The sequence below is a fragment of the Myotis davidii genome, unplaced genomic scaffold (genome assembly GCF_000327345.1).
Source record: "Myotis davidii unplaced genomic scaffold, ASM32734v1 scaffold18, whole genome shotgun sequence".
Lineage (NCBI taxonomy): Eukaryota > Metazoa > Chordata > Mammalia > Chiroptera > Vespertilionidae > Myotis > Myotis davidii.
This window is the reverse complement of record NW_006292696.1, coordinates 6,130,064-6,143,000: the sequence shown is the minus strand read 5'-3', so window position 1 is coordinate 6,143,000 and position 12,937 is coordinate 6,130,064.

Sequence of the window (12,937 nt, the reverse complement as noted above, 5' to 3'; positions counted from 1 at the left end):
GGAGAAAGCAAAAACGTCCTGGATGGCCCACAGCATGGAAGAGAAGACGAAGACGGCCTTTTCACACTATAACGTGCCACTTTTTTTAGAATGGAGGACAGGGGCAGGATGTAGGAATTGTCACAATAAGTCTTAGAATGTTTGTTTGTTTGCTTTTAAAGCCCCATCTATTCCATTGGTGTCACTGAGCCAGTCTTGCTTTAGTTTCACAAGTGGAAGGTCCTTGAGAGACCACACCTTCTCTGCCCAGCGCTTTATCTCCTTCCCAGCATCACTGCCAAGCGATCTTGCACACTCTGCTTGAACATTTTCAGTGATGAGCTCACTGCCACACGCAGGGGAGCCCATGCAATCGCAGGGCAGTTCCGAGACTTAGAAATATGTAAAGCAAAGTCTCTCTCCAGACAGCATCTGCCTGTCAGTCCTCATGGAACTCATGGTGCTCACACAGAACATGTCTAATCTCTCCTTTACCTGGTAGTGCTCCAGGTACACCAGACTGTATGTCCCTGGAAAGTACCTTGTTTCTGGGACATGATTTCTGCCCCCCCCCCCCCCCCCCCCCCCCCGCTTCCCGTAGTTGCCTTCGCTGTGGATGCATTTGTATCTCTCCTTCTGTGCCCAACTGTCAGAGTTGCGTGCCCCACTCCAGGGATGGTGTGAGCAGCCCCGGGTCTATGCTTCATCAATAATGCAGGAACTGACATCATCTCCAAAACTCCTTGGTTTTCTATTATTTTCTGTTTACATTTGAGTGTCGTTAGGGGTGACCATGGTGTCACATCTTAATTCTTGCTTGGGGAATTTAATTTGGGGAACAATCAAGAGTCCATCAGAGCAAAATGCAGTAAGTGATGTGGCCATTCAACGAGGGCCAACGCATGATCTGACTGTAAGGCAACCCAAATTAAACACAGTTTGTGGAAATATGCTCCTCAGTAGGAACAGATTTATTTTAAAACTTCCATAACTGCGGCATGAAGGACCCAGGGAGAGAGATGAAAGCAAACGGCTGTTGAATGAATGAATGAATGAATGAATGAAAAGAATTTGTATCTGAATGAGGGAGGCCTCTGGTGGGGCAGAAATAATGGGAAGTCACCAGACCTGGAAGGAATTTCCCTGACATACTTCCTGGTATGTTTTGGGCAATCGCAGCAATAATGCAATAAGCACACAGTCTTCCAAGGAAGCCACCTTTCCTATGTCTACTCTTTTGACATTACTTTTAAGAGAGGAAAAAAAATCAGCCACAAATTCTTCACTGGTACAGCCCGTAGATTCCTCGCACAGGGTCCAGCAGTCCCTGCGGGCCAGCATATCCTTCTTGCTTTCAGAGCTGAGAAAACAGAAGCAGAGATAGATGAAGGCACTTGCCTGAGGTCACCTAAGTCCAGCCCCCAGGGACAGAACGGAGCCTTGGCAGGAAGGACCCCACACACTGAGGGCTCGGCTCGAAGGAAAGACTTAATGCCTGCAGAGGGCGGCATTGACCTGCTTGGTCCCAAATTGATGTTCCTTTACTCAGATCCTGGGCAGCCTGAGCGTTTTGACGGCTCTCCAATTCCCTACCCCTTTATAGTTCAATCTTCCCTGGCCAGCAAATTATTTACTCAGAATCTTATTTGCATTTGCAGAGGAAGCAGCAAGTGGAGAACCTGGCAGGAGCCTTAATGAAGCCAGGTGGGACACATTGAAACAGGAACGTGTTGAACTAACTCACCGAGAGCTGAGGCCAGCTGTCAGCGGGCTTAATGAAAGGTTAACAGGAACACGGCGATGAGTGGCTGGGGAGGCTCTCTGTCTCTCTAAAGAAAACAAAAAGTTGAGAAGTGGGCTCCCCAGGTGGAGGCAAGAGCAGAAGGAGGAAGCCACTGAATCTGAAATAGAGTTTCATTTAGATTTGTGAACAAGTTACAGTCCAAAGAAAGAAAGAAAGAAAGAAAGAAAGGAAGAAAGAAAGAAAGAAAGAAAGAAAGAAAGAAAGAAAGAAAGAAAGAAAGAAAGAGCACTGTGGGTTCTCAGCTCTCTGAGATTCAAAGGACCAAGAGGGGACCTGTTCTGGAATGAGATGAATGCTAATGCTGTTAGGAAAGCGCTTGGGGAGACTGGAGCCGGCTGCTCACACAAGGTGTTTTCACTTTCTGAGCTGAAAAGGTGGTGTTTTGCCATCCTGGGCTTTATCCGTGTTGCATATGGAGTGGGTGGACCGGGGAGTAGGAAAGACATCTTTCATTTTGTTTAGCTGGTGAAACTGAGGGCCAAACAGGGGGAATGAGTTACCCCCAGCGATAAGGAAACAGTGCCAGAGCAGAGGGCTTGTCCAGGTACCCTAGGGCCTAGGCTTAGCTCTGCAGCCCGGGGATATGCTTGTTCTTGGATTTTCCTACGTCCACCTGGCTCTGCCCGATTATTTACCCTTCCAAGGTCATATCCAGTAGGTTCCTGTTGGTACATGCAACTCAGCATTTCTTTCCTTGAACCGTCTTTGCCAGCACATACTTGACCCCTGGTGGACTGCCACTCCCAGAAAGAGGAATTAAAATGAGGAAGTTCAAAACTTGGCTCTTCTGTTGCTTTTTAAAAAACACCATCCTAATTAGGGTGACCACTTGTCCTTGTTTGAAACCTCAAAGTTCCTCTTACATGCTGGGAACTCCCTCAGTCCTGGGCCAGCTGGGATGGTTGGTGAATGTAAGTCCACAACTAAACTCAATCAAAAGCAGCAACCTTCAGGTTCTTTGGTTCACAGCCCCTGCTCTGAACTCTATCGCGATGATCATTGTGTACATGTGCGTGGCTTTGAGTTGGACTCAAGTAGAGTTTAATTCATACAGATCCACCATTAGAATAGATTGCTACATCTAGATTCTAGATCTTGGCTATTCAAAATGTGGGCTCAGCCCTGACCGGTTTGGCTCAGTGGATAGAGCGTCAGCCTGTGAACTGAAGGGTCCCAGGTTTGATTCCAGTCAAGGGCATGTACCTTGGTTGCGGGCACATCCCCAGTAGGGAGTGTGCAGGAGGCAGGTGAATCGATGTTTCTCTCTCATCAATGTTTCTAACTCTCTATCCCTCTCCCTTCCTCTCTGTAAAAAATCAATAAAATATATTAAAAACAAAAAAACAAAAACAAAAACAAAATGTGGGCTCAGACCATCAGTATTATCATCAAGGAGGAGCTTGTTAGAAAATCCCATCAGTCCCTACCCTAGACCCTCAGAATCTGCATTTCAACAAGGTCTCTCTGTGACTCACATGCACATTACAGATTGGAAAGTAAAGCACTGATTTTCAAACTTGGCTGCACATTGGAGTCATGTGGGCAACTTGAAAAATACTCATGCTTAATTCCCCTCGAGGTTCTGATTTATTTGGCATGGGGGAGACCTGGATATCAGGCATTTCTTTTTTTTTTTTTTTAAACATATTTTATTGATTTTTTACAGAGAGGAAGGGAGAGGGATGGAGAGTTAGAAACATCGATGAGAGAGAAACATCAATTAGCTGCCTCCTGCACACCTCCTACTGGGGATTTGCCTGCAACCAAGGTACATGCCCTTGACTGGAATCAAACCTGTGACCTTTCAGTCCTCAGGCCGATGCTCCATCCACTGAGCCAAACCAGTTGGGGCTCAGGCATTTCTTTATAGCACCTCAGGTAGTTGTAATACGCTGCAATGTTTGTAAACCACTTCTTAAGGGAGGGTAGCTTTGCACCAGAAAGTAATGTTACTATTAATCAGGATAACTCTTGGCCTAAGATACAAGTTATGTGTGGGTCTAGTACCCCTGCATGATTTTGCTCAAAGAAATGATCAATAAAATTGCTCAAGAAGATCTGAGGGCACTAGATAATGACCTAAATGTCCCCATTCCTATGGATGAGGCCCATTAAAGCAATTAAGACCAAGATATAATGCAGGCATGCCTTGTTTTATTGCCCTTCACTTTATTACACTTCACTGATGTGTTTTTTACAAGTTGAAGGCAAGACCCTCCACCAGTAAAATGATTGGGACTCGATTTATTGCGACACTCACTTTATAGCAGTGGTCAGGAACCGAACCAGCAATACAGTGGGGCCTTGACTTACGAGTTTAATTCGTTCTGTGACAGAGCTCGTAACTCAAATTACTCATATGTCAAATCAAAAAGTGAACAAGTGAGACATGTGATGCTGGGCTGATGTTGTGGTGTTCACTGTGACGTTCGCTGCACCAACTAGCGGTGAGGTATCTGAAGCTGGCTCATAACCCAAATTTTAGCTTGCAACTCAAAGCAAAAAATCGGCCAAGAGACAGCTTGTATCTCGAAAAACTCGTTAGTTGGGACACTCATAAGTCAAGGCCCCACTGTATCTCCAAGGTATGCCTGCATTTGGTCTGTAGAAAGTGATAATGAGAAAACAGAACAGATAAACAGATAAGGAACATCTGGGGGTCAAGGTGGCACTGTTCGTCTGTTCAGAAACCTCAAAGGGGTAATGAGATGACACCGAGATTTTAAGAGAAGCACGAAGGCTTTCCATGTTAAAGTAGAAATATGATAAGTGATATTTAAAGTGGAAATATGAAAATGATAAAGTGGACAGCTTTTTTGCAGAACAAGAAACTTGGTAATAAGGCAACTACCTGTTCTCTTGCACCCAAATATAATGAAAGACCCTCTTCTGGGCACAATCGTTCATTGTCTCAGTAAGATTGTATTCAGCTGCAAGTTAAAAGAATGCTAAAAAGTAGGGGTTAATTAGAGAATTATTTCTCATAATTAGACATCTGGACTTAGGCAGTTTCACAGTTGGCCAACAGCTTCACTAAGGAAGATATGACAGTCTCTGACTTTCTTGGGCCTTCCTCATGGTTGCAAGATCATTGCCACAGCTATACTATGCCCTCTGCACAAGCATCCCAGATAGGAAGGAAGTGGGCTTAGGTCAGCAGTATTTTCCCCTTATACGATTCTAACACCATATCAAAATGGAAGATCATTCATGGAAGTTACTAGAAGGGTTACCTATATATTTCATTGGCCATAGATTTCACTGGGTCACATGCCCACCCTTGGGCAAAGGGAAATGAGATTTCTAGGACTAATTTCTAGGACCGATTGTTACTCAACACCCAGGCTGTGTACATTGCCATTCAGCCAAAATTTAGCATCCGTCAGCCTGGGAGGAACTGGGAGTGGATGTTGGGTAGACAACATTGATTTCTGCCACATTCACTGGTCCCACAAAAGCTTATTGTCTGCCACATTCCTGAGCGCCCTGCTGGGTGCTGAGGTATAGCCACAAACAAGACAGATCCAGTCCTGGTTCCCAGGGAGCTCACAGACTACAAAGCCATTTCCCTCTTTATTATGCCTTTCATGATTCCAAATATTTGTACCTGAGAAGCAAAAAGAATGAAGGGATGAAAAGGATACATGTTTAGAAATTCTGCACACACACCTCCTTGAAGCTGGGAAACCATCCCTTTGATGCGCGTCGGGAGTCAATGGAAGAAGGAGACAGAAACATTTGGCCCTGGGAGGCGAAGGCAAATGATAACAAACACTCTCAGCTGCCATGAAGCTTTCAAAGGGTGGCACAGGCGGTCAGCTTGGTGAAAGTTCAATGTTAGAGGAATGGGAGCAGCCACTTCTACATTTCTATGCCGTTTCATACTTTTCTAAGCAGTTTCAAACACGTCGTACTCTGTGTCTGAGGAAAGGCCCATCTCCATTTTATAGAGGAGAAAAGTGGAAACAAAGAGATCCCATAATTCCATAACGTAAAGTGACTCTGGGTTCCCAGCATAGTGAGGGAGGCAGATTGCAATGAAGTGTCCTGATTCCTCCCATGGATCAATGTCATCTTTACGGGGTGCCCGCCACGTGTGCCTAGCTGTGTGCTTGGACTTAGTAACAGGGCTGGGCCCCACACTCCTGCAGAGAACCCTGTCCGGTGTCCTCCTCCCTGGCTTTATCCTCATGCTGCCTCTTATCTCTGTTCCCTTCCCCTTTTATCTCTGTTCCCTACATTGTTTCTTTCCTTCCCCTCTCTGCTCCCTCCCAGAGGCCCTGGGAGTCTTATCTCCTTTCAGGAGCCCCATCAACTAAGTCCTGTCATTGTTTCCTCCTGATTTGGAATGCCTCTGCATCACTTTAATCTGTTCCTCTGAGCTTTGGATTTCAATCTCTTCCCAAATAATCTCAGACTCTTCTTCACTGAAATGAAGAAAAAAAAAAAAAAGGAAAAGAAAAAAGGCCTGAACGAGGTGATACTACCTGACAATACCCTCTGGCTCGGTATCCAGATGATTAGAAGAGACAGCAGAGTCTTGCTTCACCTTAATACCCTGCACAAGCAGTGGTGGGAAAAAAGCCTTGTAAGTAATCAAAGACTCACCATCAACTAATGCTACAGCCTCCCCATACTCCTGCATTAAAAAAAAACCTATTTTTGAGAAATTTTGCAATACGGCACATGGAAAGAGCACAGGTCTTGGAGTCCAACTGGCCCAGAACCTTGAAGCTGCCTCTTGTTGGGCTGGGTGGCCCAGGACCAGTAGCTTGGCTTCTCTAAGTCTCTGCTTCATCATCTAGAAACTGGGAGTAATCAGACCCTTCTCATTAATAAGCATTAAGTATATCAATGCCAGTAAAGCAATTGGCACAGTGGTTGGCACAGGTAGGTGCTCTGTGACTGGTAGACACTGTTATTAATTCACTCTCCCGCCTGGGCATGCGTAGTGTGATGTGTTTGTTTATTGAAACGTGTGGGCAGGACCGGTGTATCTCCAGTGAGGATACCTCCAGGGTGCTTGGAGAGCTGGAACCTTGAACCTGCAGGCTATCTCAGAAGCTGTGTATATAGCCCCTCATCTGTGGTTCTCCTCTTTGGAGAGCTTAAGAGTCATCTTGGAATGTGGTGAAATGCATATAGCTGGGTCCAACCCCAGAGATGCTGACTCCGGGAGTCTGGACTTAGGTCCTCCTACTTGCATTTTTTAAAATATACTCATCCAGTGGAATTCTGTGGGTCTGAGAGTGGCTCACAGGCTCATATTCAAACAGTGCTTGGATTAGCCTTTCCGATCCCAGACAATCTGTCTTGCCCTCCTTTCTTAACTCTGTCTGCTTTACCTTTGCTTGTCTTTGGACTCTGTTCAGTGCTGGTTTTGGTCTTCCTTGGTCCACCATGTTCAACCCCAGGGGACTGCCCAGTTCATCTCTGGTTCTTACAGCTATTGCTCCTGGTCCGCAGCTAATTTTCTTGAACACGCCTCCCTGCCTGAGACTTGGTTCTGCCTTCATTCTGTATTCCATCTCAAATTCTTCCAAGGTGACCCTGGCACTCCTGTGGTCTCTGTACACCTGTTACAGCTGTCATTTGCCATCCTTCCCTGCTTCTCATTGATGCTGTTGATCACAGCTACCCCTTTGGACTCCCAGTATGATGGAAGATCTTGGAAGACGGCAAGAGCACCATTTTGAACTTGAATCATGGTTGAAAAACACCGGGAGTGTAGTGTGTAGACAATGCACAGAATGGTTATTGCCCCTAAAACATATGCTGAGTTATTTTTTATTTCTATTTTAAATCTATCTCATTATATCTTGGTTCATTGTTTTCCACCCCTGCTCAATGATGAAGAATCTAAGAAAAATGCTCTGGTTTCTATCTGGATTCTGGTTATTTAAGGTTTTGTAGTACCTTGAATGGGACATCATGCAATTATTTAAACACATCTTCATGCAGACATAAGCCAGTAGGAGCCAGGTCAGGCTGAAATGTGCAAACTCAAATGGGTCAGGGACGTCACTCTCATGTTCTCTCTGTTCCCATCCCCGTCACTGTCTGCCTCACACTCTCAAATATTCTTTAAATGAATGAAGGTGGGTCTATTTCTCGTCTCTTGCTTTGGTCCATTTTACTATAGGCACCCTTCGCTATAGGCATCTGATTTTCGTGAATTCTTCCAGCAACGGGAAGCTCAGTGCCTCCTGTTTCCTTTCATGTAGTTCTAACTGGTAGAATATGTATGTTTCTGAGTGACAAAAGTCTGCCTCTCTGTGGCTTCCAGTTCCTGTTCCCCTTTTCCATGTGGAATAAAAAAAATAGTTCAGTATTCTCTTCCACGTGGCGGCCTTTAGATATTTGAAGGGAATGGTCAGGTTTCTCTCTGCCTTCAAGTCTTCTCCCTGCTTGTGCCTGGAACTGTTTTCCTTCCTTCTTCATCTGTGTCTGAATGTGCCCTGCTTTGCCACTGCTCCTTCTTAAAGTGGGTTACTAAGATGATAAGTAATCCAATTAAAAACGGGCAAATAATTTATTTATTTATTTATTTATTCATTCATGCATGTTGATCCTCACCCAAGGATATTTTTTCCCAATGCTTTTTAGAGAGAATGGAAGGAAGGGATGAAGAGAAAGGGAAAGTAAGAGAGAGAAACATCGATGTGAGAGAGAGACATCGATTGGTTGCCTGGAATCAAACTTGTGACACTTTGGTGCGTGGGCTGACGCTCTAAGCACTTGGCAACACTGGTCAGGGCAAAAATGGGCAAAGAATTTAAACAGAAATTTCTCCAAGAAGATATATGAATGGCCAATATGGACATGAGATGCTTACTATCATTAGTCGTAGGGAAATGCCCATCAAAACCATGCTGACATGCCACTCCACCCCCACGGGGATGGCTGCAATAAAAGACAGACAAGGTGCTCAAGAAATGGACGCCTCGTACATTGTTGGTGAGAATGCAAAAATGGCGCAGCTGCTTTGGAAACAGGCAGTTTTACACAATGTTAAATATAGTTACCACATGACCCAGAGATTCTTTTTGTAGGTAGATGATGCCTCCCTAAAATAACATATGAAAACTTGTACCAAATGCTCATAGCAGCACTACTGATAATAGCCCCCAAATGGAAAGACCTCAAATGTCCATCAGCTGATAAATGGGTAAACAAAATGTGACATGTCCACACGATGGAATCTATTTGGCAACGAAAAGATAAGAAGTACTGATTTATGACATAACATGTCTGAACCTCAAAAACACTATACTAAGCGAAAGAAGTTGGACACGAAAGACCAGAATTTGTATGATTTCACTTGAAATGTCTAGAGTAGGCTAATCTACAGAGACAAGGATTAGTGGTTACTTTAAGATTGAAGGTATAGGTTACTTACAGTTGAGGAGTGACTACTAATGAGCACAAGGTTTCTTTTGGGGATGATGAAAATGTTCTAAAATTAGATGGTAGTTATGGTTGTACAACTCTGCAAATATACTAAAAAACATTGACATGTACGCCTAAAATAAGTGAATTTGTGGCATGTAATTCACATCTCAGTAAAGCTGTTAAAAATAGGGCTGCTTGAAATGAATGCAGAGGTCTGACCACCATAGAACAGAAAGAGGCCAACACATTTTTCTTCAATGCAACCCAAGACCACATTCATTTTATAAAGAGCAACATCTCACCCTGTTACTTCATACTGAACTTGTGGTAATTAAAGTTCCCCTGGCCTGTATTGCTGGCTGGCTTATTGTTATAAGTGTGAATACTACATGAGAGGATTCTGATGTTGCCTGGAGAAGGAAGACATTTGTGGATGGTGTGTGTGTGTGTGTGTGTGTGTGTGTGTTAGGCAGAAAGGGAAAATGACAAGGCAAAGGTAATACTCTAGCCAAACAGAAAGCTTTCAATTGCAAATCTTACTATGCTCAAAGAAAAAATTTAAATGATATTTGCATTAGTTATTTTATTATATAAAAATCACCCTGGCCGGTGCCTCAGTGGTTAGAGAGTCAACCCATGTGCTGCTGAAGGGTTGAGGGTTTGAGTCCCGGTCAAGGGCATGTACCTGGGTTGCAGGTTTGATCCCCGACCCTGGTCTGGGCACATGCAGGAAGCAATCAATTGATCTCTCTCTTCTCTCTCTCTCTTTGTCACTCTCACTCTGCCTCTCTCCCTCCCAATCTCTCCAAAAATCAATGGAAAAGATATCCTTGAAGGACTAACAACAACAAAAAAATTTCTACATACAATTTAAATATTTTATCTCTTTCAACTTCTTCCTGCCAGGCCCAGTCCCCTTCCCTAGAGAAAAATCACCATTCCCTGTTTTGTGTATTTTTCCCAAATGTTTTATTGACAAACAATCATGGTGTATATATTCATGTACATTCTATTATACAAAAAAGATTATAGTGTACAATTGTTTGGTACCTTCTTTTCTACTACATAATATGTTGTGGATATCTTTTCCTATTAGCATGAAAAAATCTACTTAATTTATTTTTAATTGTTGAAAAATACATTAAAGATTATTATGAATGTATCGTATTTATTTAACCAGGTTTCTGTTGGTGAATAGTTAGATTGCAACTAGCCCTCTGCTATTATAGACTACACTAGAGGCCCGGTGCACGAAAATTCATGCACTGGATGGAGGTCCATCAGCCCAGCCTGCCCCCTCTCACAGTCCAGGATCCCTCAGGGGCAGGAGATGACCTGGCGATCAGGGGAAGGCGACACCCCATCAAACCTCTGTTGCTGCCACTGCTGGCAGCGCAAGCCTCGGCCAGCCCTGGTTACCTGAGTCTCGAGCAGCCCTCGGCGACTGAGCAGCTGCTATCCGAGGATTGCCTGCACCTCAGGCTGGCCCTGGGCAGCTGGGGGGCTGAGAGGACTGGGCACTGCCATCTTGTGGCTGTGGGCACTACCATCTTTGAGGGCGGGGCAGTCAATTAGCATATTCCATCCTATGGGCTGTGGGCACCACCATCTTTGCGACGGTGTGAGGGTCAATTAGCATATTCCCCCTTTATTAGATAGGATGCACTGAGCAGTCTTAAGTGTATATCTTTGTGCATGAATAGGAACACAACTGATAGTAAATTCCTTTAAGTAGAATTGCTCACTCAAAGGCTATGTTTAATTAAAATCTTGATAGTTATTGCCAAAGCCCCCTCCAAACCATTTTCCCAACTTATACTTCCATTAATTTTGCTATGAAAATGACAGCTTTTCTTTTAAATAACATTTAATTAGATTTGTTTTCTAGCCCAAAAATCTTTTACTTATAACTAGAGCAATTTATTTATATTTAAGTGAGTTACTGATATGATTTTTTTAAAGTACATTTGAATTTTATTAAAATTCAACTTACAAACTCTTCACATATACTGATTTGTTGGGGCTTAAGGGTAAGAATAATAATGTTTTTATACACCCTTTGGACCAAAATAGGACTTCAGTTGTTCTGGAGTGGATTTGAAGGGACCTCTAGGGCAGTGATGGCGAACCTATGACACGCATGTCAGAGGTGACACGTGAACTCATTTTTTTGGTTGATTTTTCTTTGTTAAATGGCATTTAAATATATAAAATAAATATCAAAAATATAAATCTTTGTTTTACTCTGGTTGCAAATATCAAAAAAATTTCTATATGTGACATGGCACCAGAGTTAAGTTAGGGTTTTTCAAAATGCTGACACGCCAAGCTCAAAAGGTTCGCCATCACTGCTCTAAGGAGATGTGGAATTCCACTGCTGATATGATTTTGGTTTAAATCTAGTCTTACTTCGAGCTTCTATTTGTTCTGCATACTCTATACTTCTTTTTATCTTCTTAATTTCTTTTGGACTGATTTATTTTCAACTAACTTTTTTCTCTATTGAAAATTATGCAGTGATTTCAATATTTTTAGTGTTTTCTATAGAAGTGATTACATGCATCTTTAACTTTTCAACATTCAATATTATTACTTTTCTCCTAGACTATTCAAGACCTAAAACACTTTATTTCTATATAATCTTCTTTGGATATATGCTATTTTCATGCATTTTAATTATATGTAAATTTATTAATTCAACATGATATTGTTTTACAGATTCAATACTTATTCAGTTTTACTACTTGTGTTGCTCTTTATTCCTTCCTGAATTTCTGAATTTCCATCTGGTTTTATTTTTCTTTTGCCTAAAATACAGCCTTTAGCATTTTCTTAGTGAAGGTCTATTTGCAGTGTTCTCTGATAGTTTTTATGTATCTTAAAATGTCTTTGTTTGGCTTTCATTCTATGGAGAATTTTCCCTGGGTTTAGACTTGAGGTTGGCAGCTCTCAGCATATTGACAATAACTTAGTACTCTCTTCTGGTTTCTATACCTGCTGGAGAGGAGTCAACTTTTACTCCAGCAATTGCTATTTTCAAGTTAATATTTTTATCTCACACTGAAAATATTTCTTTCTGTCTTTGGTTTTCTGCAGTTTTATTATGATGTGTCTAGGTCTGGGTTTCTTTGTATTTATCCAGTTCGGGATATCTTTGACATCTTGAATCTATACATTTCTGTATTAAATCAAGTATGGAGAATTCTTAGCTGTTATTTCTTCATTTTTTTCCCCTCAGCCCATTCTCACTCTTCTTTGTGTACTTGAACTAAAAACCTTCATCTTCTCAGCATATCATTCATATTTCATAGCCTCTCTTCTGAAGAAATAGGCTGAAAATAGTAGCTAGGTTATGGTATTAGTCCACAGTACCACAGCCTGTATTAACTTTAGAGAGAAAGGAAGGGGAAGGGGTAGAGAGAGAGAAACATCAATGAGAGAGAAACATTGATCAGCTGCCTCCTGCATGCCCCCACCTGGGGATATAGCCCACAACCCAGGCATGTGCCTTGACCAGGAATTGAACCACTGAGACACACTGACCAGGCATCTTCTATCCTTTTTAAAGTTCAAATTCTCTTTTAAGCTGAGTCTAATATGATGTTTAACTAATTTGCTGGGTTCCTAGATTCAGCTTTTTTTTAAAAATCAGTTCTCGAATTTATATTTGGCTCTTTTTCAAATTTTCTATGCCAATTTTTATAGTCCCCAGCCAAAATGTTCAAACTTTAGCTTTTTCAATTTAAAAAAAATTATATATAA